The 24,831-nt window shown below is 44.3% G+C and overlaps 1 long non-coding RNA gene across 3 annotated transcripts in view; it reads right to left on the minus strand.

Annotated features, from left to right (window-relative positions):
- The window catches only part of LOC146868428 (uncharacterized), a 317,137-nt gene that overhangs the window by 30,566 nt on the left and 261,740 nt on the right, over window positions 1–24,831 (minus strand). For all 3 annotated transcript variants that reach the window (XR_014966215.1, XR_014966214.1, XR_014966217.1), the window contains one exon: window positions 1,351–1,562. This is a non-coding gene — a long non-coding RNA (uncharacterized LOC146868428). The remainder of the gene's footprint in view (window positions 1–1,350; window positions 1,563–24,831) is intronic.

A 24,831-nucleotide genomic window follows, 5' to 3' on the forward strand; every position in this document is an offset into this window, starting at 1 on the left:
TGTCGAAGTTCCCGTCTTCTTCTTAGTTTCAAGTTGATTCCAGGATGTCTGAAGTCTTAGGACACAGCTCCTACCTTTAAGCGGATTCTAGGGGCCGGACTACCTGCTAGGTCCCTCCCTATGGGTGGGACCAGGAAGGGGGGTGGTTACACCCCCAATCCTTTGTCCAGCTCGCCCCAGGCCCGGGACTGGTGTGCCCCAGGACCGGTTTGAACTGGCATATGCACCGAGGCTCCTTGTGAGCCACAGGCATGTCTGGTTTCTTTCAAGCCCTACCTGACCAATACACAAAGTCCTGTCTGGGGTGGTGCATGCACCTCCCCTGGCAGGAAACCCTTTGTCCACACCTCCCAAGCTGGAAGGACTCCCAGCAGCAGGAGGGCAGACTTGTGTCTGTGGTGGCAGCATCCATTTTGTGGAGCTGAGGCTATGTCTGATTTTACCCGGGTTTCAGGTACTGTACATGTCGTGTCCCTCTAGAAGGGTGGAATGCTAACCCCGTCGCCAGAATTGGCGAGGGGTTAGTATTCCAATTCGTATGACACCTTACTCGACATGTTTTGATAAAGCCAAACCAAAGATAGCATTTAACCGCGAGGTTCATAATGCACTTAAGAGTATATGGTATGACGATATCTGGAAACAGTAGAAGGAAGTTGTTCCGACCACTGCAGACAGGCTCAGCTCATGCCAGAGCACCATCTCACATGGAACCAAGCACTCTGCCTTCAGGATTGTTAAGGCCTGCCATAGGAGTGACTTATAGGTTACCAGGTGTCCCATTTAAGGTTAGGTATAGGTATACTACACCTAAGTAAGAGGTGATTACACCAACTTACCCCAGCTGAGTGATCAGCCAGTTGTGTCAGATTGTTAGGCCAAGCCTGGGGTGGCATAATACATGCTGCAGCCCTTGGCAGGCCTTGGGTACACCAATGCCCTGGGTACCTAGTGTACACTGGTACAGGGGCTGACAGGGTGATCCACTTCCAATTGGTTATGCACCTAGGGTGCATAGTTGTAATTTAGTAGAGAGAACAGCAGGCTGGGGGTCTGATTGGCAGGCCCACAGCCTCAATATGTCAAAAACCAGTGAAGCAAAAAGCAAAAATTTGGGGTGACCATAGGATAGCAGACCCTACTCTCCTACACCCTTATATACACATAATTCATTTTGCTCGCATTTAGAGCATTTTCATGGTAAGGAACAACCAGTCATCGAGAAAGGCTTACAAAACGCAAATTAAAAAATCGAACTGAAATTCTCAAAAAACAGGAAAGATCAAATACAGAGGATCTGACAAAAATAAGATTAATAACAACTTATACAGCTAAAACAAGTGAACTCACCTGAATTCTTAAAAAACACTGGGGCATTCTGAAACTGGATACAACGGTATCAGAGTTATTAGGGGACCATCCTAATTTCAATTATAGGAGAGCTCCGAATCTGGGTGATAAATTGACCAATAGTCACTTCAGGATGAAACAACAGAAACCATAGACTGAGATTGAAGGGTTTTGGCCGTGTAAAAGTTGCAAAGCCTGCAAAATAGCACTCCCTAAAAAAGAAGTGGACATCAAAAAGGGTGTCAAGTGGAAAATAAAACAGCACATCACCTGCAAGATAAAATATGTTGTATACATAGTGGAGTGCCCATGCAATTTAAAATACATAGACAGCACAATATGTGAGATCAAAAAACGTATCCTTGAACATATTAGAGCGACTGTGAAAAAGCATCATTCAAATGCCATAGCAAAACACATGGAAAAAATGCATGACAGTAACTGGGAGTCTTTGAGATTCTATGCAATTGAACAAGTACAGAATCCAGACAGAATCGTGAGAAACATCTTAGACAGAAGGAATCAAAGCATATTGTGTCATTCAGGACTCTGACACCCATAGGTTTAAACCAGGACAAATCATTATTTGTACATCTTTAATAATTACAGTTCAAATGAAACTTGGACATACACATGAAACTGGACTGCGTCACAATCAGATTTCCTGACCAGACAGAAAATAAACAAATGAAACAGTTAGGAACTAATATTGTACACTAAAAAGCACAAACAAATATTGTTGCCTTTCTGACTAGACAGGATGCTGCAATTTCCTTGTAAAACATTTATTTTACTGTTTCATTTGTTTCAACAGAACAGCATAACTATTGGTCTGAAGTATAAATGCCCACTAGAGGGAATATTATGCCACAAGAATTAATCGTAGGCTACTGACCAAGAAAATTCGATTGGCCTTACTGTAACACAAATGTCAATGTTTTTTATCAACCGCACTATAATGCACTGCATCGAATACACTTCTTTATCGATTGTAAATAACACTAATAGCACATCAGCACTTGTTTAGAAATTCACGTTTATTTACAAAATGTAAAAAGACACAAAAAGTTTTGAACTACAAAGACCAGAATGCTTTGCTACCACACAAACAGGAAATGCGTGTGGAAGTAGAACTAAATAATACCTGATTTGACCGGTTGTTGGCAGTCATGCAATTATATTCTCTCCGAAGTCCCCACATAGACGAAATGGAGCACTCCACGGTATTCATGACTTTATTTTATTTTAAAATTTGCAGATGTGTTTTGGAATTCCTTGCCTTTTTCAATGCCCCTTATATACACATCATTCATTTCGCCCGTATTTTTAGCATCGTATATCCTTCACATCCGCCATTACTGCTTGATTAGTATTACATTGTGTCTTAGTGAGTGCGGCTACATATTAATAATATCCTCAAATTGTCACTATAGTAGTGAGCATGCAAGCCACCATTGTTTGTTGCACCAGTTCACTCACCGCATTCAGACGATAAAATGAAGGCAATTCCTCGCCCTGACGTGCTCCTGACTCCAGTAATGGCGGTCATGGCAACATACTACAAAGTGAAGTTTGTAAATCAAGCCCATCATCTTAACCTTTGCATTCTAATACGCATTTGCTTTTATTTGATTTTATGTTTTCGCAATTGCAATATTCACTGGATCCACTTTTGTGGTCCTAAAACAAAACAAGCATTTGCAATGCAATAGGTCTCGCAGTTACGAGAGTTTCAGCTATTGGCATTGTAAATAACAATGCCTGTTATTTATGTTTTGTTTTAAAAAACAAAAATAAACGGCATTATTATTTGCAATGTCAATAGCTCAAACTCGCGTTAATGCGAGACTTTTTGCATTGCAAATGCTTGTTTATTTACGGTAGTTGCCACTGAATTTTATCTTGTGAATTTAGAGGTCAAATAATTCATGGTGTGCACATTGAAGGGAGCATGAGGAGTGCATGGGAGCAGGTATAACCAGCAGCAAGAAGGAACTCGTGGTCCAGGTGTATACAATGTTAGTGAGGCTTCACCTGGGGTACTCAATTACAGGACCCGACATTCTATATCCTTGCTGGTACTGGTGAGGCTCATGAGACTGAACAGACACAGATATTTTAATTAAAAGCATACTGACCTAAAGAGGAACTGAAGCCAAGTATGAAAAACACGTGTGACAACAGGCGAAGTTCAGTGAGGAAAGGAGAAAGACGGCCGAAGCTGAAGACCCTCTGCCAGTACAGTGTCCTCGAGGACACTACAGGATGGCGGCACAAGATATGGCCCGACCTACGGCAAGCCAGAGGTGGGTCAGCAGCAGAAGAAAGAAGCTCGACTCGGCCCGGCCTATGGCAAGCCAGAGGTTGGTCAGCAGCAGCAGCAAGAAGCTTGACTCTGGGAAAATCGAGAGCGGGATGTGAGCAACAAAGAAGTTCGGTGGGATTATATTTACATAAGGCAGAGTGAAGTTCCCTCCTAATTCTGATTTATAAACATATATTCCCAGCATAAGTTTTATTTTAAATGCAGTGTTACGATGCATGAGCGCCAAACATTGGTTGATTGAGTCTTGGTGTCACAAACAACTGCGTAAGATCCTGATGGGTGCTGCACAGTTGATGAGGCGAGAAATACGCCTCTGCTAAGAATAAAGCTCTAGAAAGACCTTGAAAACAGAGGTGCCCGAGTCAGCACAGGTGACTTTCCCACACTGTTAGATCTCTGGGCTCCGTCGACTAAGGGGGACATTCAGGTGCTGCTCCATGATTTTATGAAAGACATCTCTGCTTGCTCCAAACAAGACAAGCCCGGCGGAGCATGGCGCGCGCTTGGCGGGGGAGCGCATTTCAGGCGGAGGAGCGGACCCTTTGAAGTAGGATGCCAAACGGATTGCATGGCAGCACGATGCACGTGATTGTCCGCGTGCTCGCCATGCAATCCGCTCTTGAGTTAGGAGAGTTCACAAACTCACAGGGCATTCTAGCCTTGAAAGTACCACTTCTGTCCACTTTTAGGCCCTGGGCGTATATTTGGTTGGAATAGAAAAATGTCAGAAATAAACAACATTTGCAGAAAAAGTGTTTCTTTGTTTTCTGGATCCTCTTCACAGGGGAACAAATAAAGGAAAGAGAGTGTAAGAGCCCTTTGTTGAAGTCACGGTTTTCAGCAAGTGAGGAGGAGCAAGACAGAGACAGAAAGAGAGGGAATGGGAAGGAAAAGGAAGAAACATGGCACACAGCGCACACCGAATCCAGCTCATTAGCCAGCTCACTAGTACTTATGTATTAACCTTGGAAGGAGGAAAGACTGGTTAACAAGGATTGAAACTTGTCTCTGAGGTGCTGTCTCTGGGGTCCCAGTTTCTAATTTTTGCAAACTTTATAAGCACTCACAAACTAGCTAAAATGCCTGTATTGGGCTCTATAAAGATATCTGCGTGCGAGCACTGATTTAAATACCCGTATTTTCATGGCCGGTTGCACTATCCCATAAGTCGTCAGTGAGTGATTTAGTGTGCCTCCCTTCAGCCACCGTAAGCTTGGCAGATGCCTACAGAGGCTTGTGCCATATGTGCCAACACCTTCTTGGATGCACTTCACAGAGGACACGTTACATGGACCTTGTCAACAAACATTGTAATGTAATTGGTGTTTCCCGCCTGCACATCGAGTACTTTTTGCGTTCACGGGTTTTGCTTCCTTTCCAGTTGATTCTGGTTTTCCTGAGGGTTTGGTTTGGACCTCGTGAAACAGTCCGCAGGTGTTCCACCCGCTTAGAACGTCCTGCAAAGGGGGGCACGGTCATGGGGCACACAGTGCATTTTTTTTCCTGAATGATGGTATTTTGAAGACTTTTATGTATGCGTTCAGAAGGACGGGGCGTGTATGGGAATGAGCAGGCTTTGTTAATGGAAACAAAGAAAGCCATTGACTGCTTTCGAATTGCAAAGCGAACTGTGCACACAGTGTCCGTCACTGCTACATTCAAATGTCGACCTGTTTCTCCAACTAATGCACCGGTGTTGTTTGCCAACTCATCGCTTCATAGAGTAAAGATACATATCCCAATAGTGCAGAAAACACACCCAGAACATTCCAATAAGTCTGCCGGTCTCCACTAACCTTTGGGTTTGGCAACCCTTCTTTAGTTTTGTCATGATTTTTTTGGAAAACTATATTTTTGTGAGAGCTGCGCGGCAATCGCCAATATATAACCAGCAGTAGCCTAAGAATAATAGACAAGCGCGCACGCGGGAAAGCTTATTAGAAAGAACAAGCAGGAAGGGGGTGGCAAATAGTGTGCGCGGCCGCTTTGATGTCCTCAGTGGCCGCGCGGCTCACTGAGGACATCAAAGCGGCCGTGAAAGTGATCACGCAGTGCTTTTCAGGCTGCCAAACGGTGCGCGCGCCCGGCGCACATGCAATGTATTTGGAGGCCTGAAAAGCACTCGTTTGCACTTCCAGATCCCCCTTTAACAAAAGCTCTCGCGAGAGCAGCGCTAAAGCACTGTCTCAGGCGAGACCTAAAAAAACAAGAGGGTGCTGAGTTATGAGAACCTAAACATAACAGAATAAGAAAACTTTCAATGGTTAAAAGCTACCTCTCCTACATGCATCTTTCAGATACTGTGGTAACAGGTGGGAATCAGAGTGGGGGCGCCTTTTATGAATATTAGGGACAGAGAAAAATGGTAAGGCAGAACTAATTAGGATGACAAAAAGTATTATTCGTTAAGCAGAGACCCTTTAATTTAATTGTTGCTTATTTCCAATCAGTGCAAGTCTCTTTGAGCATGGGAAATATGGTGACACATTTTCAATTGCCAAAGTAGTCTTCTGCAGCTATTGCTTAATGTGAGCTGTTGTTGCAGGTGAGGCCCACCGGCACTCAATTTTGGGGACCAGCATTTATTTTTCCTTATGAGTATTTGACCCAGGACGAGAGCAAAAAACACACGGAGGGCAATGAAGGAGGAAATTGAAGTTGGAAAAAGAATCAGGTCACAGGGAGAAATCAGGAATCTGCAAGAGTGGGGAAAAAGTGACAGGTAGGAGTAAAGAGGCATGAGGTGGAATTAGGAAACCTCATCCTTTTTATTCAGCACATCGGCATAGATTAAAGCAGGCCATGGGTTCTGAGCAAAACTCAGAGCCATGGAACCTATTATTTTTCAAACTGAGCACTATCTGCAGTATTCTGTACATTTAAAGTTTCGTCAATGCTGGTACAAATGCCAGATACAAGCTGTTATAATAACCCAGGTTTGGCAGAATGCAAGCAGCAACTACTGATCATGGAGATGTTCCAGAAGTAAGGTGGGGACATGTCTTTAAGGGCAACGGGCATGAACGCTGGAATAAAACATTGCTTTAGAGCTGGGGATTCACAGCCAGATCTTGCTCCAACATGATGACCGATCATATGGTCTTGAGGACTGGTACACGATGCAAATCCAAAAGTGAGTTACCACAGCCAACCATGCCACAGTTTATCAACCCAGGGTTCTCTGTTCCTCCAATAATCAGTATTTAAATCTTTCTAGCAATGTGTCAGTCTTCCACTGTTCTACTTCCAGCCACCAACCAAATGCTTAGGCCAGGGTCTCTGGCTTCTAGTTATGACTCTGTGATGGTCCCCATATTTCAATAATGGTTCAGTGGGTTTTCCCGAGTTACAATAGTGATAAAGTGGATATTCACAGAAGCCAAAAGGTTAAGAACCACTGCCCTAGGTTAGATTATATCACCACAGTTCACTGTGGGGTGGCTGTATACAATTTTGATCTACTTTTGTTGATCCGCTGACATGCTGTATTCTGGTGGGCACTCCAGTCAGGCCCTACTTCGCCACCATTGGACAGTGGAGATGTATGTTTAAACCTTTCAATTTATTATTCCCAAATTGAGGATTCCCTTCTAAAGCAATCTCATGGATGTGATATACTCCTTCCTTGCAATTGTCTCATACTGAAGTTGCCTGACTCAATATGGCCATTCCCCACAGAAGGACAGCTTCCAATGAAAATCTGGGTGATGTAGAGTACCACCTGGCCCCTACAGTGAGGGCATGGATGAGAGTATAAATAAACAGCATGAAGGCGCACAGGCCTTACGCCAATACTACCATTGAGGGTGCGAAGGGGCACATAGTGAGCATGCTCTCTCATCCTCCCCACCATTGTATACGAGTATCTGGTCTGCTGAGGGGTCCGAAAGCTCCCAGCATGGTTGATGGCATGACCCTATTATGGCTGATGACCAGCGTCTACTCTTAGCCGCAGCCTAACACCCACCACATCCTGGCCCTGCTGTCCATACTGCACTGCCGGTCCTGCAGCCATTCAGAAAAGCTGTTCAACCAAACGATGATGGTACTACACTTGAAGACATAGGTTGGCAGGTTCAACAATTAGTTTTACACCACGTGCAGTGAAGAGGTCCCTGCTACTCCACTTCTGAGGTGACGAGATATATCTAATGTTTCCTAACGCAGGAGATGACCAGGACAATGATGTGGCTGTGGCAGCCCTGAATTTCCACTTTGACCCCCAACCTAATCCTGACTATGAATGCTTTAACCTGTAACCAAACCACCAGTGGAAAAATGAAACAATAGATGATTTTAATGCGCATCTCAGGGCCCTGACTGGTACCTGCATATATGATGACCAGCACAAGGAGGTCCGTGTACAACTCATCCACGGCTGTCACTCCACTGTCCTGCACTGCCTCATCCTCCACCAGCTGGGGATCACGTTAAAGGACATATTGATCCCCGTACACTAACAAAAGTTGTCCATCGGTTGGTCAGAGACAATAGAACATGCTCTGGCCCAGCATCCCATCCTCCAGCAGGTGAGCAAAGCTGTGAAAGTCAAGAAAGAGGCGGTGGATGCGATATTTCACTAACAGCCATGACCCAAGGCACAGAAACTGGCAATGGCGATGCCAACCAAATGCCACAACTATGACTATGGCCAACATACCACTGACACATGCCCGGCACATGGCTGCTCGTGCTCCTAATATGGGAAGCCCAACCATTTTGACATAGTGGTTTGAAGGGGTAACAGGGGGAAAAGGAATACTGCACGCTCCTAGTCCACATCCGCCGTGAAACACCTGTGGCTGGAAAAAGAGCCCGGTGAGGCCCCACACTATGCACCCCACTTGCCTAAAGAGGGAGTCACCAGAGAAGATGAAGAGGCATTTATATTCTCATATGCTGGAGCAGCCCACAAGGATTCCCCCTTTCCACCATTGTGTGATAGCCTCATTGTGGGGTGCAAAGTCAGTGCCCTCATAGTCACAGGGGCTTCTGTCAATGTTATGGGCTGGCATGAATAGACATCACTGGTCCCACTGCCACCACTGTCACACAGCTCAGTGAAGATCTATGCCTATGGCGGACAGACACCACTAACGCTGGTGTGTGCCATTCAAGTGGAAGTGGCCAATGGAGTACTCTGGAGGCTAATCACATTCCATGTAACGAAAGAGGTCAATGGCATACTGCTAGGCTGCCAGACAGCAGATGAACTGGAGTTGGTGTTCTTGGTGTTCCAGGAGGCACAGGCCCACAACATCCTGGAGGACATTCTGCAGCTCTTCCAAGGACTAGGGTGCTTCAAGGGCACCATGGTAAAACTCCACATTGACCAAACAGTACAGTCAACTGCCCTGTGCCACAGGAGGATGCTGTTACACCTCAGCCCACTGTTGGAAGCAGAGCTAAACAAACTGGAACAGCAAGGAGTCATTGAGAAATTATCAGGGCAAACTCCATGGGTCTCTCCACTAGTGGTCGCTCCAAAGCCAAAACAGCGAAGGGTCATCAGGATGTCCAATAAGGCGATCTGACGGGAGCACAATGTAACGCCCACCATGGACGATATCATTGCTGATCTCAACAGTGCCCACTGATTCTCCAACCTCGATTTAGATGCAGGGTATCACCAGCTGAAGTTGGACCTGAAGAGCAGGTGCATAATAACCTTCATGGGAGAGGTATCTGTGCCTCAGTTTTGGCATTTCCTCAGTGGCAGACATCTTTCAAAATGTCATCCATGAGGTGCTATCTGGGTTTGACAGCACACTCATTTTAAGCGATTACATCCTCATCTACAGTCCGACCTTCACGGAGTACTGCTGTAGGCTCCGAGCGACACTCCAGAGACTGGGTGAGAAGTGCTGACCCTGCATAACAGCAAATGCTCCTTCTTTGAGTTCACCATTGAGCTTTTTGGATATTTATGGCTGATGCCATCCAGTATACCCCCAGACCTCATATGCCAAAGGGAATCAGGAGCTTACTAGGGATGGCAACATACTGTGGGAGGTTTATGGCAAACCTGGCAACTATCTCAGAGGCCCCTCAAGCGTTGACGAAAGGAGATGCAGTGTTGATGTTGAATGAACGATCTGAAAAGACCCTTGAAGAAGTGAAGAAGGCATTGCTAAGGGATGCAACGATGCAAGGAATCCTATTTTGATCCATGACATCCCACCAAGGTAATAGTGGACGGCAGTCCAGTGGGTCTTGGGGCGGTGCTCACCCAAGAGCAGGTCTAGGGACAGGGGAAACAGCCATCACATCGCATGTGTTACACATCATGCGATTACAACGCAGTTGTTCCAACGACCGCGTTGTTACATTGCAGTACCATTACAACGCAAGTCATTACAACAACTTGCTCTAGGGGGTGCTCTAAACTAAGGAATAGTATAATTTGCTATTCCAACACCTTCCCTACTGTTGCACACACTGGAGTTGGAATAGTAAATTATACTATTCTTAAGTCCAGCATGCCCCCTAGAGCAAGTCGCTGTAACAACTTTCATTGTAATGGTACTGTGATGTAATAAAGCGGTCATTGTAACAACCGCGTTGTAATCACGCATGCGATGTAAAGTGCTATATTGCTAGGGAAAGTGGGTACCTATTGCATATGCCAGCCACATATTGACTGCAGCTGAGACCAGGCACACCCACATTGAGCGTGAAGCCCTTGGGATTCAGTGGGGGTGCAAGCATTTCCACTTATACCTATGTGGGCGAGAATTTTAAGTGGTGACTGATCACAGGCCATTTGCTGACCTATTTGCAGGCACGTCCAGGAGTCCTGCAATCTGCATTGAACGATGGCCAGTGCAACTGCATCTCTATGCCTTCACGGTGTTCTTTCGATCCATGCAGGCAACCCAGCAGATTATCTCTCCAAGCACCCTCCACAGGTGCAAGCTGTAGGGGGACCGGGACGCGAAAGTTGCTGAGGGGTTTGTGAACATGCCCCTTCAAGCAGCCTGCCACAAAGTTCTATCCATAGGCCAGATCATGTAAGGCACAGTAGAGGACAACTGATTACAGAAGGTAGCTCAAGCACTTCAGAACTACCAATGGAAAAAAATCCTAGAGAGGGCAAAGCAGTGGAGTGTGGTGGACTGGATGGTGATGTCCCAGCTCTGGAGGGCAAGAAACAACCTCATTGCCACAGTACAGGGTTTTATCATGCTGGGGTTGCGCACTGTCGTGCCTTGAGCACTCTAGGAATGGACAGTGGGCCTGGCCCATCAAGGTCAATAAGGAAAGCGGCCAAGACAAAAGCAAGGTTCCCTTTAAAAATATGGTTTAGTGGGATGGACACAATGGTTGAGGAGAAGATCGGGGCGTGTCAACCGTGCAAAATCAATGGCATCTGCCAGCTCCAGCCATGATTCCAACAGAAGAGGCCAGCACTAAGCCATGGAGCATGCATTTTGGTAGCTTCCCAGGTGGCCAAATGGTGGTGATTATGGACAGCTACTCAAAGTGCCCTGTGGTGGAGGTGACTGCTTCTACCACTTATTCCACTCTCCAGTACATCTTGGAAAAGGGTTTTGCCACTTTTGGATTACTGCACATCATTAAGATTGACAATGGTCCCCCATTTCAAAGTCAAGACCTCCAGGAGTATTTCCAGTCCAATGGCCCCAGGATAATGGGGAGGCCGAGCAATTCATGAGGACTCTGAACAAGACAGTGGGGGTTGGAGTGTCCCAGCATGAGGAGCTCACCTCATAGCACATCTCATTCGCCCATGGCCTTGCTATTCAGGAGACCGGTGAGGGTCAGTATTCCACTTGGGCCAGGTTAAAGGCCCAAACCGGTGGATAGTGCCGCCGTGCAAGCTAAGAGGGAGGCTGACAATAATTGGGCTAGGCGGGTCTTGCATTCCAAACTGCAGGTGAGGGACACAGTGGCGTTACGAGACCGGCGTCCTGGATGGAAGTTCAGGACAGTCACGGAGCAGAAGGGCACCCTGATGACTACTGCAAGAGGGTCACCCACAATGCCTCCTGGTTTCAGTGAATGCCAACTGGAGACGACCCACTGGTCCTCCATGACATGAAGGTGGTAGATGAGGACAGGTATCACTGAGTAGAGGCCAGTGAATTGCTTAACCCACCCGGCACTGATCCAGCAGCATCCCAACGTAAGGATGATGGTGGCGGTGCAACACCCCCATATGTTACACCTGTTGTGCAGGCAAACAATGAGAAATATCTGAACAGTCCTCTAGGCATCCACCACTATCACCTGCAGTCCAATCCATAAACAAACACCTGTTTTCATTATTTTGGTCAGTAAAAGTGCCATGGCACAGTGAGACACTTCCTGTCATGCCACTTACCTGGAGAACTTGTCTGCGAAGACAATACTGGACCACAACTCACTCCTAGTGCAGCGTCCGATCGAGGAAACAAAAATCTCAAATCAGGTGGAGCCCCAGAAGGGAAGAGGGGTTGGGACAAGATAACAAAGATGGAGACCTGTATCTTCAGGTCTGTTATAGCGTTGTCAAGGGAACTCTCTCGTCTGCTCTACTGGCTCTTCATAGACTTTGGATTGCACTAAACACGCAACAAAGAATGTATTACTACAACATGTATTATGGTCATCATACACATCATAGCAATTTCATAACACAATGGCACCCTACTTACACAAGATGCATTCCATTACAGCATAGAATTCTTATATTGTCCAATTGCACAATTTTGCCCTAAGTTATCTCGCTCCAAAACCGGGCCAATAAGTTGCTGGCACACTTGTGCACAATGTCCACTTAAAATCTAGAAATCTCTGTCTCTATTTGTGCCCCAATCAAGTTCAATAGGGAATGCGCATAATCTAAATTGTCCAAAATCTGTTGCTCAATGCGCCTCTATCAATGTCTCCAAACGATACTGGTTTTTTTCTGTGAGAGAATAAACATATCTCAAGTAATGTCTTTCTTTCTTTTAGACCTTTAGATAGTTAGTGCATTAAACTCTTTTGTTTAGTGGTTATTACTTTTTTTATTTGTTTTGTCCTTCTTTGAAGGTTTCCAGTGCTGCACGGTATAGTGAGCTCAAGAGGATGAAGTCCTTCAAGAGACTTCACCACGATTGCAGGTAAGCGGGATCTGATTGGCAGTTTCTGATTTTGTGCACAGCACCAGCCTCCAGGGGAGTGGAAAGAGAGAGAGATCCACTCCCAACAGGATGCGAAGTCAAGCACTGCCTCGTGGTTTGGGAGCTGTATTTATACAGCAACCAAAACCAAGATGGCCGTCGGCATGTGTCATCTGAAACTGCGCGAGATTTTGGGTGACACGAGGCATGAAAGGCAGACAATTAATACAAGACCCCTGGGAAATGCGGCTGCCTGCGGCCCACGCACAGGGCCACCTTAAGTGGCCGGCCCCTTTAGTGCCATTTGGGCACCAATCCACCCCCTCTGATGATAAGACTCAGGGAGGAGTCCCCCTTTGCTAGGCACGCCACTTCCTGCACAACAAGGAACTGGGGAGGGTATATATGCCCCTCCGGCCATACTGGTGTCCTCTGTTGCACCAGGCACGCCGTCTGTACAGGTTCGCCGAGGTTGTTATCGTCGCGTAGTCAAATTAGGCGGTGAGTGCGGGTCTGGATAGGCTAGGAGGGGCCGTTTTGTCTGGACCGGCCAGCCCCCCCTCTTTTTTGTTGTGGCGGGCACTGAGGCCATGAGGCCAAATCGGGATGCATTTGTGTTGGAAAGATCCTCCCCCAACCTCTTTAGCAAGTGAGCAGCTGTGCACAAATGGGGAGCTAGGAATCGCATCAGGTGGCCAATGAACAGCGGCTTCGATTGTTTGTAGGATGCCATCTCCCTGGGTACAACCCGGCCGGGGTTGTGCTGGGGCTTCTGGTGTGATCCCGCGAGTGTGGTTCCGGGAAGGGCGGTGCTGCAGGGCACTCGTTCTCCGCTCTGGCCTGGGGCCAGGGGTGAGGTCAGCCCAGAGGGGAGGTGTAGAATCCCGCGGTTACTATGTTGTGGGCGGCCGGGTAAGTAAGCCTTATTGACATACATCGTCTGGGTCGTTTGGTCACTCCTCGTGCAGGTTTTTTTTCGAGTGGTTGCTGTCTGGGGAGCACCCTAGGCCGCGGTGCGCTGGGTCCCGGTGTGATCCCGCAAGTGTTTCTGTGAGGGGCGGTGCTTCATGGCACTCGTTCTCGCTATGGCCTGGAGCTAGGGGTTTGGTCGCTCCCCCAGTGGAAGAGCGACGATCGGGCAGTGTCTTCGTACATTGTAAGGTAACTGTGGTTTGGCAAAAGAGAGGTGGCGTTGACTATAACTGCACATATAATGTAAGGCACACGCACTTGAGCTGTAATTTGTTTCTGCTTGCCACCGTGGTAGGGCTGCGGACCCAGTTCAGAGTCACGTCGGTGGCGCAGTGAGAGGAGTGTGTCAGCCTGTGCGGTCATGGCTTGTTGATTGATTCTTTTGGGCCAGCCATGTGTTTGTGAGGGACGTCTGCATCCTCTGAGGTGTTGTGCACTCGCCGCTCTGCTTCTGGTGTGAGCGGGAGGCCACAGCAGAGGGAGCGGAGGAACGCCGGGGTCTATCTTTAGGATTTGCGGTGAGCCTAGCTGGGTACCCTCTCCTCCCCCACACCCCAACTCGTTCAAACCGCGCCTGGTCTTTTGGTGGGATTTCAATAGTTGAACCCTGATTGTAGTAAAGAGTGTTGTCGTAAGATTGATTGGTAATAAGGACCACGGTTAGGCCACCACTTTGGTGCTCAGGTTGTATACCTTGGAGACGAAAGTGTACTCAGCCTGGCACACGCCGACTGCCCATAACTCCTGATGCTGCGCATGGTCTGACTGAGCTATCCATGGGCACATGGTTCACTCTGCTGCCGGCTCTAAGCAATAACAGTGTGGTCAAATGTGAACAGGCACAACGCATGGATATATGCTTACTGTTTAGGTGACGGGACACAGTTCAATTTGCAGTTTGGGTCGTGCATCATCAAGATTCGCGGCATGATGTTGCACAAATCAGATGCCCTTTGTTGTTTGGGTTCATTGTACGGCCTTGTCTAGTCAAATGGGTGTTTTTGTTCCTGTTCTGTGTGAACTCCATCCGTGGTGTCGTCACGTGAATATCATTCAGTGCAGACACTGGGGAGGGGGGGTTTGAGGGTTTCAGATTAGCCCCCCTTTTTCTGCATGCCAACATCTGATCGGCCCCATAGTGTTCGGGGTTGTGCGCCAGCAGCCACGCAAGCCCCCGTCTTTAAAAGAAATCATGGCATAAGGCGCACATGAAATACAGATGCAATTTAACAGTTGTAACTGTCCATTGCCAATCACTGCTGTTTACAGTGAATGTCTCCGAAGTGCAATTTCTTATACTTAGAGGGTGGCCCACTGACTACTCACTTAATTTCAGGCCTCTTCCAAGTGGCAGGCATGCGGAAGTAGTTTATTGAGGAAGAACGGCGCAACTCTAATCTGAGCACTATTTTCTTATGGGATTGCCACTTAAAGGAGCAATTTGCCGCCGTTTATTTTTCCATTTCATTTCTCTATATATGTATAATCAAACATAGGCACAGCCCGGGAATGTTTTGATGGAGCAGGTAGTGCAAAATTTTGTATATCTCCTCAATTCCTGCATGAAAATACTAATTAATTAATCTATTAATAATAATATTATTAAACAAGTGTTGCATGTATACTAAATCAACATTATTAATAACACTATACATGGGGTTTGCTATTTGCATGGCTAAATAACTGTTATAAATAATATCCGTACGCATATTAACAATAGTATATGTGGTAATAGAATACTGCATGATATATGTTGCTTTGTGATGTTGCACCTTCGAGGAGGATCGAAAAAGGTGAATATAGTTGCTTTAAATGTTGCTATACGCTAGATAAATACAAGCACATACAAGCAAGGGGTGAACATTAGAATTACTATTTCTCTGTATTAATTATTCTTTTGTGTTTGTTTTGCTTACATTAACATCTTGGCCTAATCCAAGATGGCCGCTGTCACCACGTGCAGAAGTGGCCACTGTCTCGTGAGGCGCGGAATCAATTGCGCATGTGCCAACATGTATCCTAGACCTCTTGGCAACCTTTACACAGTGTGTTCCTGATCAAGGATGGCAAATTGGACTTTCGCCCAGAAAAGGGAACAATCAACCTTACAGTAAACCGGAACAATCCGACACTTAGGCAAACCAGTGACATCACCCCTCGAACTGTGCTAAAAATTTAGGAATAGTGATCGGACGATCCCAACCAGCCAATCACCACCGTCCTTTGCCCAAATTTTGTATCATCTTAACCTGCTTTTTATTATAAAAATGAGGGGTGGGTTAGAAGTGTGGTTCGGTGTCGTTCGATGTTTCTCGGTGTGTGGAGCTACGCACGAAAGCTACGAAAGTCCGAAGGAGAGGTGTGGGTCGTGACTCTTTCCTAAATGGTCCAGATGCTGCCCGATCGTTTGATGACTGCGAACTCTTTCCAAATCTACGGGCTATGATAGATGCTTGCACGACTCTGGTCCTTTCAAATCTGGGACTGTAGCGTGCAGAGCAGAGAACTTTGGACTTTGAGTCTTGGCCTGCTTATTCGAGCAATTTACAACAAAACTCTGTTATGCAGAGATAGCTAAATTAGGTAAATATGATGTTCTGTGACTTATTCAAATTGATCTAAACTATAAAACTTTGATGAGACAAATGCATATATAAATCATTATGAAATTATAGATAAACAAAATTGTTTAACAAGAAAATATGTGTTTTGTGGCTTCATTAAGAAAGTAAGGATTCTGATTCTTAAATGTGTTTTAGCTGGTTCTAAATCACCATCAACCAATCCAACTAATTGGTCCATTGACCAAGTGGGTGGAGTGCCTTGATGTTTGAGAATAGGGATCTATAGGTGAAAAAGATTGATGTATATTTTGTAGATTGAGTTTCTCTCCCTATAGGTTATAAGGTGTTCCCCCCCACATGTCCAGCGCTTGAATCATTCATCCCTCCTGTGTGCAGACTCGTGAATGGTGACAAGTGTGAGTTGGTGTTATTGGGCCCCACCAATGAATGCATCTTTGAATGAGAGTGTGTGACGACGGGTCTGCGACGTAGGGAGGATATCGGTATATGTTGTTCTCCATTTCCCGGTCTCGCGCTGGATCAGTTTTTCTGGTAGCAGTATGATGGTTTTATTGTTTTGGTTTGGTGATTATTGCTTGTAAATTGCTTATTGCTTATTGATTAGAATTGGTTTATGTATTCACACTTTATGTTGATGTCACGTTGAGTTTTATGTTGTTTGACGGCTTCTGGGATGTAGGAAGTCAGAAGTTTGTAACGGTTCCGTAATAGAGCAGAGGTAAGTGCTGCTCTTGGGAAAGACGGAATTGTTGTTGCCCTGTAGGTACACTGGGAAAACGTGTGACAATTGGAGTTGCACGACGCATTGTCTGGGTTCGCTTCGGTAACATCGTCGTGTGTTGCCATTAGAGACATTTTCTGTATGAGAGGAGTGTATGGTAGCGAAGGTCACCTGTGAAATTTTGGTCTTAGGTACCAGGAGTCCAAAAGGCCCTCTGATTATGCTTATCACTGGAAAGGTAATATGTGTTCTCTAAGCTTGTTAGAAGGATAAAGTAGAGGGAAGTGCTACTTTATTAACGTGTGTCATAATTCTGTAGTAGGACAGACTGTTCGCTGTTCTCGGGAAAGACAGAATTCTGTGTGAATGAACTACATTTTCCGTATGAAAGTGCGTGAATGAAATAGCATTCAGGTTAAATGCGAAACTCTGGTTTTATTTCTCAGGAGCAAAACGTCTCCAACTAGGTGTCTTAATTCTAGGGAAACGGTTAGCTAATGCTTGTTAGAAGGGTAAGGTAGAGGGATGTGCTACTTTATCAACGGAAGTAACGATTTCGTAGTAGGGCAGAGGTAAGCGCTGCTCTCGGGGAAGACGGAATTCTTGTAAGAAAGGTCATTAACTATTCTTTTGTTAGCGAAACAGATAATGGTGGCGTTTTTATGTCGGAATTTTTGTAAAAAGTGAATGTAAAAAGTTTGCCGATAAATTTTGTAAAGGAGCAGGAGTAGGAGCAGCGACAGCGAGAAAACGCTGACGTCAGAAAGACCGCGCTGGGATTGGTCAGCTGTAAAACAACATAGACGCTCCTGATTGGTGTGTTAGTGTACGCCGCGCTAGGATTGGAGAATTACAGGGTGACGTAGACGCTCCGGATTGGTGCGTTAGTGTGAGTCGCGCTGGGATTGGGGAATTACAGAAGTGAGATAGACGCTCTGGATAGGTGCGTTAGTGTAAGCCGCGCTACAATTGGTTAAACAACAGAATAGTCGTAAGAAAATCTAGCAGTACTGAAAAGACAAAATGATGTATTACGATCCACCAGAAAAGGAGAAAAGTTCTTGGTTTGGAAAAATCAAGAGTATGTTTAAGAAGGACAAACCGATTGTGACTAGAGAGGGACAGTTGCTTCCCCCACCAAAACCGCCCGTATCCTTTATGGTTGCGAAATACGGATACCATACTTGTATTTGTTTGGACAATTGGGCAAAGTTTACAAAAGATGATGGAGTTTTGGCATTTCCAGAACATGGTTCATTCAATTTAGCGGTTTTGAGAAATTTGAGAGAGAGAATGAGGAATCTAGAACCGAGACCTAGACCAACACAGTTTGAAGCATTGACAGAATGGGAAGACGAGATGCATGACAGAGAAAGACAGAGGAGTGGCAGAAGGTATAAGTACATGTTTGGTAGATCATATGGACAGGAGAATCATGATGACAGAATGAGGAGATGGCGAAGTGCAAATATGGCTGATGGTTTGTTTCCTGTGAGACATGCTGAAGAAGTTAGCGGTAGAAAATGTATGGAAAAGAGAAATAAAACAGAAAGGAGGAGGGTATGGTGTGCATGAATCGGAGGATGATGTTCTTGATGACATGTTTTATAAAAATCCACCCCCGTATCAATCAGATTCCAACATACTGACACCAAGTGCCCCAATAAGAGAGACTCCACGAAACATAAAATTCGAATCAGTCCCACAAGAGGTAGGGATAAATTATCCTTTCAGAGAGATAGAGAAGAAACAGGATGGTAAAATGGGTAATGAAAATTCAGCAGAATTAGCGAAAATCACTTTAGAGTTAACTGAAAAGATTAGAGAATTAACTAAAAACTTGGAAGCCGTAACTGTTCCTGTAACTATAGGACCTGTAATGCCTATATTTGATAAACAGAAGGATAGCGAACATTGTCTGACAATTCCCTATAACAGTAATAAACAGACTGAAAAGTCAGGAAAGAATACAGACAAGAATCCATGGAAACGAACAGTAGATCTTTCAGAACAAAATACGCCTAAAAATTTGACAGTAAATCAAAGTTTAGTGGACAGAATAATAATGACAACAGAATCAGTCCCAGGGTCCCCAAAATATTCAGAACAAAGCAATGAGAAATGACCAGTAGGACCTACTTCAGAAGAGTTAAGCGAATGGCTGAGGAGCTTACAGAGGAAATCTATAGATGTGGCCAAGCTATAAATTGTGTTAGAAGAATTAATAGTAGGAACTATCCCCACGGAAAAGTTAAAAACCTATCAGGATGAAGAATTACTATTTCTATGCAAAAGTATAACTTGGAGAGCAAGGAATTTACACGAGAGATTAGAAGAAGTGGAAAACGAGATGGGCATAGATTTTGAAAGAGTGAAAGCCTTACAAAAACCATATCGAGTAGATTTTTTAGAGAAAGATATTGAAAATCTGAACACCACAGGACAAACAACTCAGGTTTAAGACGTAATCATTTTGTTAAGAAAGTGGGGAGATGTAGATAAATGGAAGAGTAGGTGGTTTCGGAAAAGAGATGATGTCCCAGACAAAACGATGGCAGCTTTCCCAATGAGAGAAAAGGAAAAGGTAGTAACAGAATGCCCTATGAGAGAAATTCCAGGTGGAGGATATGTACATGTCCCTTGGACTAGACAAGATATTTTGTCATTTACCAATGATTTCCCTCGACTACGCGAAAAGCCAGTCGAGTGGTATAGGCAGGTGGATAGGTTTGTAAAACTATCAAAAGTTTTGTGGATTGATTTAAATAGTCTATTTGACATAATAGTACCAGCAGATTTATGGATAGAGTGCAAAATTATGATAGATTGGCCTACACAAGAATACCCTAGAGATCCAAAAACAGGTGCCCATGATCCGGAGGTGATGAAAAAATGTGAACAAGTAATTACCTTTCTGAAAAACAAAGTACCTCCCAAAGAGACTGATTGGGTAAAAATTGACCGAACTCATCAGGAAGCTAAGGAGTCGGTGCATGCTTACTATGGGCCCGATTCACAGAACTAATTTAAGACAAAATCCTAATCTTACTACCATTTTGGTATTCACAGAAGGCACTTACTCATTTCGGTATTCACAGAAGTTAGGAGTCCTAACTTTAGGACTCCTAAATGCCTTCTGTGAATACCGAAAGTCTCAAAGTTAGGATTTTTCTCAGTTTAGGAGTAGTAAAGTTAGGACTCCTAACTTTAGGACTCCTAAATGCCTTCTGTGAATACCGAAAGTCTTACAGTTAGTATTTTTCTCAGTTTAGGAGTAGTAAAGTTAGGACTCCTAACTTTAGGACTCCTAAATGCCTTCTGTGAATACCGAAAGTTTTAAATTTAGGATTTTTCTCAGTTTAGGAGTAGTAAAGTCTAACTTTACTACTCCTAAACTGAGAAAAATCCTAACTTTAAGACTTTCTGTGTTCACAGAAGGCATTTAGGAGTCCTAAAGTTAGGAGTCCTAACTTTACTACTCCTAAACTGAGAAAAATCCTAACTTTAAGACTTTCGGTATTCACAGAAGGCATTTAGGAGTCCTAAAGTTAGGACTCCTAACTTCTGTGAATACCGAAATGAGTAAGTGCCTTCTGTGAATACCAAAATGAGTAAGTGCCTTCTGTGAATACCAAAATGGTAGTAAGTTTAGGATTTTGTCTTAAGTTAGTTCTGTGAATCGGGCCCTATGAGAGGCTGATCCTTGCCTTGAAGCAGTTTAGTGGTGATGAAAATTTAAGTGAGAAAGATTTGAGTCATTTTGTATACAGATTTGTATATGGCCTGCGTCCAGAAGTAAGTGAAATGATTTAACAGCATACAGTGGATTGTCAAAATAAGAAAATAGATGAGGTATTAAGACATGCAAAGTATTTTAGTGATGAAATTGAAGCCAAGCAGCGTAAACTAAAAGAGAAGGCTATGTGGGCACAGGTAAAAGTGGCAGAAAGACAGGCAGCTCAGCTGATTGAACAGGCAAAGGGTGCAGGATCGAAACCTAAATTTAATGTTGGAAAAGGAAAGGGACAATTTAATATAGAGGAAGCCAAAAAGAAATGGCCATGTCATAATTGGGGAAGAATAGGGCACTGGAAATCCGAGTGTAAATTTCCCCCGAATACTAACAGTGATAATGCATCATTGAATCCGCAGGTGCAAAAAGAGGTGAGTTGTCAACCACAGCGACAGCAGCAGGTTGTTGCCCAACAGAATCAGGCGCCAAAACCGCCTTTTCCACAGAGCGTCAATTCACAGAAATACAGTAATGAGACAAGATTCTATAACGAAGAACAGGTAAATAAGCTGCCGCGCGCTAGTGTTGTTTCGCAGTATTGGCAACAACGCGATGAGAGTGAGTCAGAAGAAAATTATTGACGGTGCAGAGGGGAGAAAGAAGAGTGCGTACTTGGCGCAACTCTAGAAGTAGACCAAACAGGCCCTTTTGTGGACGGAAAGGTAAATGATGAAAATATTACTTTCCTAGTAGATACTGGTGCTACTCGTTCAACTGTTAGGTCAGCTGATGTTAAAAATCTTCCTCTCTCAGACGAAACAATCCAAGTAGTTGGAGTATCCAACAGACAGATTAAAACGTATCTCACAGAACCAGTAAAAGTCAATATAGGGAAATTTTCTGAAATGCACTGCTTTGTTGTGTGTGATTCAAGCCCTGTAAAGTTGTTAGGAAGAGACTTACTGTGCAAAATGAATTGCATCATATTTTGCACCCCTGATGGTATAGCATTTGAGACCCCTGATGAAGATGTACTGTATAAAATGATTATGGCTAATATGGAACCTGAGATTACTGAGGCATTTGCTGTATTCAACCCTTAAGAAATACCAAAAGAACTGAAAAGGACAGTAAAAGCAGAAGTCTGGGATTTCACTAGGATTAATGAAAAATGTAGATCCTGTAAAAGTGACAGTGAAAGAAGGAGTAAGTTACCCAAATATTCCTCAGTATAAATTGACACCCGAAATAAAAGAAGGAGTTTCTCCTATAATAGAGAAAATGATTAGACAATGTATATGGAGAGAAATAATGAGTAGTCCATGCAATTCACCAATTATGGGCCTGAAAAATCTAATGGAACATTTAGGATAGTGCAAGACTTGAGAAAAATAAACAAAATTGTTGTGTCATATTGTCCGATTGTACCAAATCCATCTGTGATTTTGTATCAGATTCCTCATGATGCAGAGTGGTACACGGTAATTGACCTGTGTCATGCTTTCTTTTCCATTCCATTACATCATGACAGTCAGCAGATTTTTGCGTTCCGGTTTGGTGAACGTATTTTGGCATGGTGCAGAATCCCACAGGGGTATACAGAGAGCCCCTCAATATTCAACCAGATATTAAAAAGGTCTTTAGAAGATCTAGAAATGTCCGAGAGCTCAGTGCTAGTACAATATATTGACGACCTGCTGGTGGCGTCAAAAACACGAGAAGCCTGTGTAGAAGATACCATAGCATTGCTAAATCATTTGGCTGATGAAGGACTTAAAGTATACCCATCGAAGTTGCAATTCTGTCAGAAAGAGGTACAATATTTAGGCCACAAAATTGAAAAGGGACTGAGGAAAATAACTGCAGACAGAATCAGGATAATAAAAGGAATGAGAGCCCCAATGACGAAAAGAGAAGTGAGAATGTTTCTTGGAATGGTTGGATATTGTCGTCAGTGGATAACTAACTTTTCCCTGATCGCAAAACCTTTGGTACGCCTGACGAGAAGTAATGTAAAAGACCCCATTGAATTGAATAAAGAAGAATTAACAGCCTTTAAACAATTGAGAGACAACTTGTGTGAAGCACCAGCACTTGGTATGCCTGATTATGAGAAAGAGTTTGAATTGTACTGCAGCGAAAGGAATGGATGTGCACTTTCTATATTAATACACTGATACCGAAGCATGGAAAACTGCGAAAACCGATTGCATATTTTTCAGCAATACTTTACCCTGTGGCTGTAGCCTTGCCTGGTTGCCTGAAAGCTGTAGCAGTTACTTGTAAGAGTCTAGAACAAAGCGAAGGAATTGTGATGGGATATCCTCTGCGAGTGTTTGTACCTCATGATGTGGCAATCCTTTTAACAAGGAGCCGCACTCAGTTCATGACACATAGTCGGCTGACTAAATATGAGAAAGTCATTTTAGGTGCAACAAATGTGAGCCTGGTGAGATGTCTGAATGTGAATCCTTCAACGTTATTGCCTGATGCTGAGAATGTGGAAGTCAGAGATGATGTGGATCATGACTGCTTGGATGTGCTTGATTTTTGTACCAAACCACGTCCTGATATAAAAGATGTACCTTTGGCAGAAAGTGACTTTGTGATGTTTGTGGAGGGGTCATGCTTGAGAACAGACAAAGGAATTCTGAGGGCAGCATATGCACTATGCACAGTAGCAGCAGTAATGGAAGTATCTTACCTAAAAGGAGTAAAATCAGACCAGGTTGCTGAATTGGTTGCGTTGACACGAGCATGCACGTTGGGAAAGAATGTGAGAGTGACTGTGATAACCAATAGGCAGTATGGCTTTGGTGTTGTGCATGACTTTGGCCAAATTTGGTCACAAAGAGGGTTTTTGACTTCAAGTGGAACCCTTATAAAGAATGCGGAAGTGGTTGGAAAGTTGCTTGAGGCGATACAGCTGCCTAAGCAGTTGTCTGTTGTGAAGTGTGCTGCCCATTCGAAGGCTGGAGATTATATCGCAGCAGGGAATCAGTACGCGAACGATATGGCTCAATATTGTGCGCGAAATCAGAATTCTGTGAACAGGGCAAAAGAAAAATAAATGAATTCTTGTCCCTTGTTGTTTGCTAACATTGTGAATACATGGGAGGATGTGAGGCAACTACAGGAAGAAGCAGGAGATGAGGAAATGAGACAATGGGTAAAAGCAGGATATACACCAAGGGAAACAGATCATGTGTGAGTTTATCGGGATGGAAGACCAGTCATGCCTGATAGCATGGTGTCTGCCATGGCACGGATGTATCATGGACAAGCACATATAGGGAGAGACGCGATGATTAGATCATTTAAGCAGACATGGTACAATGCAAAATTTAGACTTGTAGCTGAGAGCCTTTGTCAAAGATGCCTTATACATCAGCAATTCAATCCTGGAAGAAAAACAGTGGTAAGTCTAGGAATGATAGGTCGAGAAGGAGGGCCTTTCACCAGAATGCAGATTGACTTCATTGAAATGCCCCCCTGTAACAGGTTGAGGTATGTTCTAGTGATGTTCTGTTTGTTTTCTAGATGGGTAGAAGCATACCCCACAAGAAGAAGTGATAGAATTACAGTAGCTAAACTACTATTGAGAGAATTCATCCCTAGATTCGGGTTTCGAGTCACAATTGTGTCAGATAGAGGAAAGCATTTCCATAGTGAAATCATGAAACTAATTTGCGAAGCGTTGAATATACAACAGAAACTACATTGTGCCTATCGCTCAGAGGCTTTTGGTGTGGTGGAACAAGTAAATGGCACTATTAAAAACAGATTGGGAAAGATGTGTTTAGCCACTAGTTTGAAATGGCCTAATGTCTTGCCTCTGGTACTCATGACTATTAGATCAATTCCAGACAGAAACACCGGTTTGAGTCCCCACGAGATTGTAATGGGGAGAGCAATGAGACATGTATTCATACCAGTCAACAAGCTATTGCCTATATCTGATGACTTGGTGTTAGATTACTGTAAGGGGTTGGCTGACGCCGTACATTCTGTGTTTCATCAGGTCGGATCAGATGCTA

This window comes from Triturus cristatus, chromosome 1_2 (genome assembly GCF_964204655.1).
Source record: "Triturus cristatus chromosome 1_2, aTriCri1.1, whole genome shotgun sequence".
Classification (NCBI taxonomy): domain Eukaryota; kingdom Metazoa; phylum Chordata; class Amphibia; order Caudata; family Salamandridae; genus Triturus; species Triturus cristatus.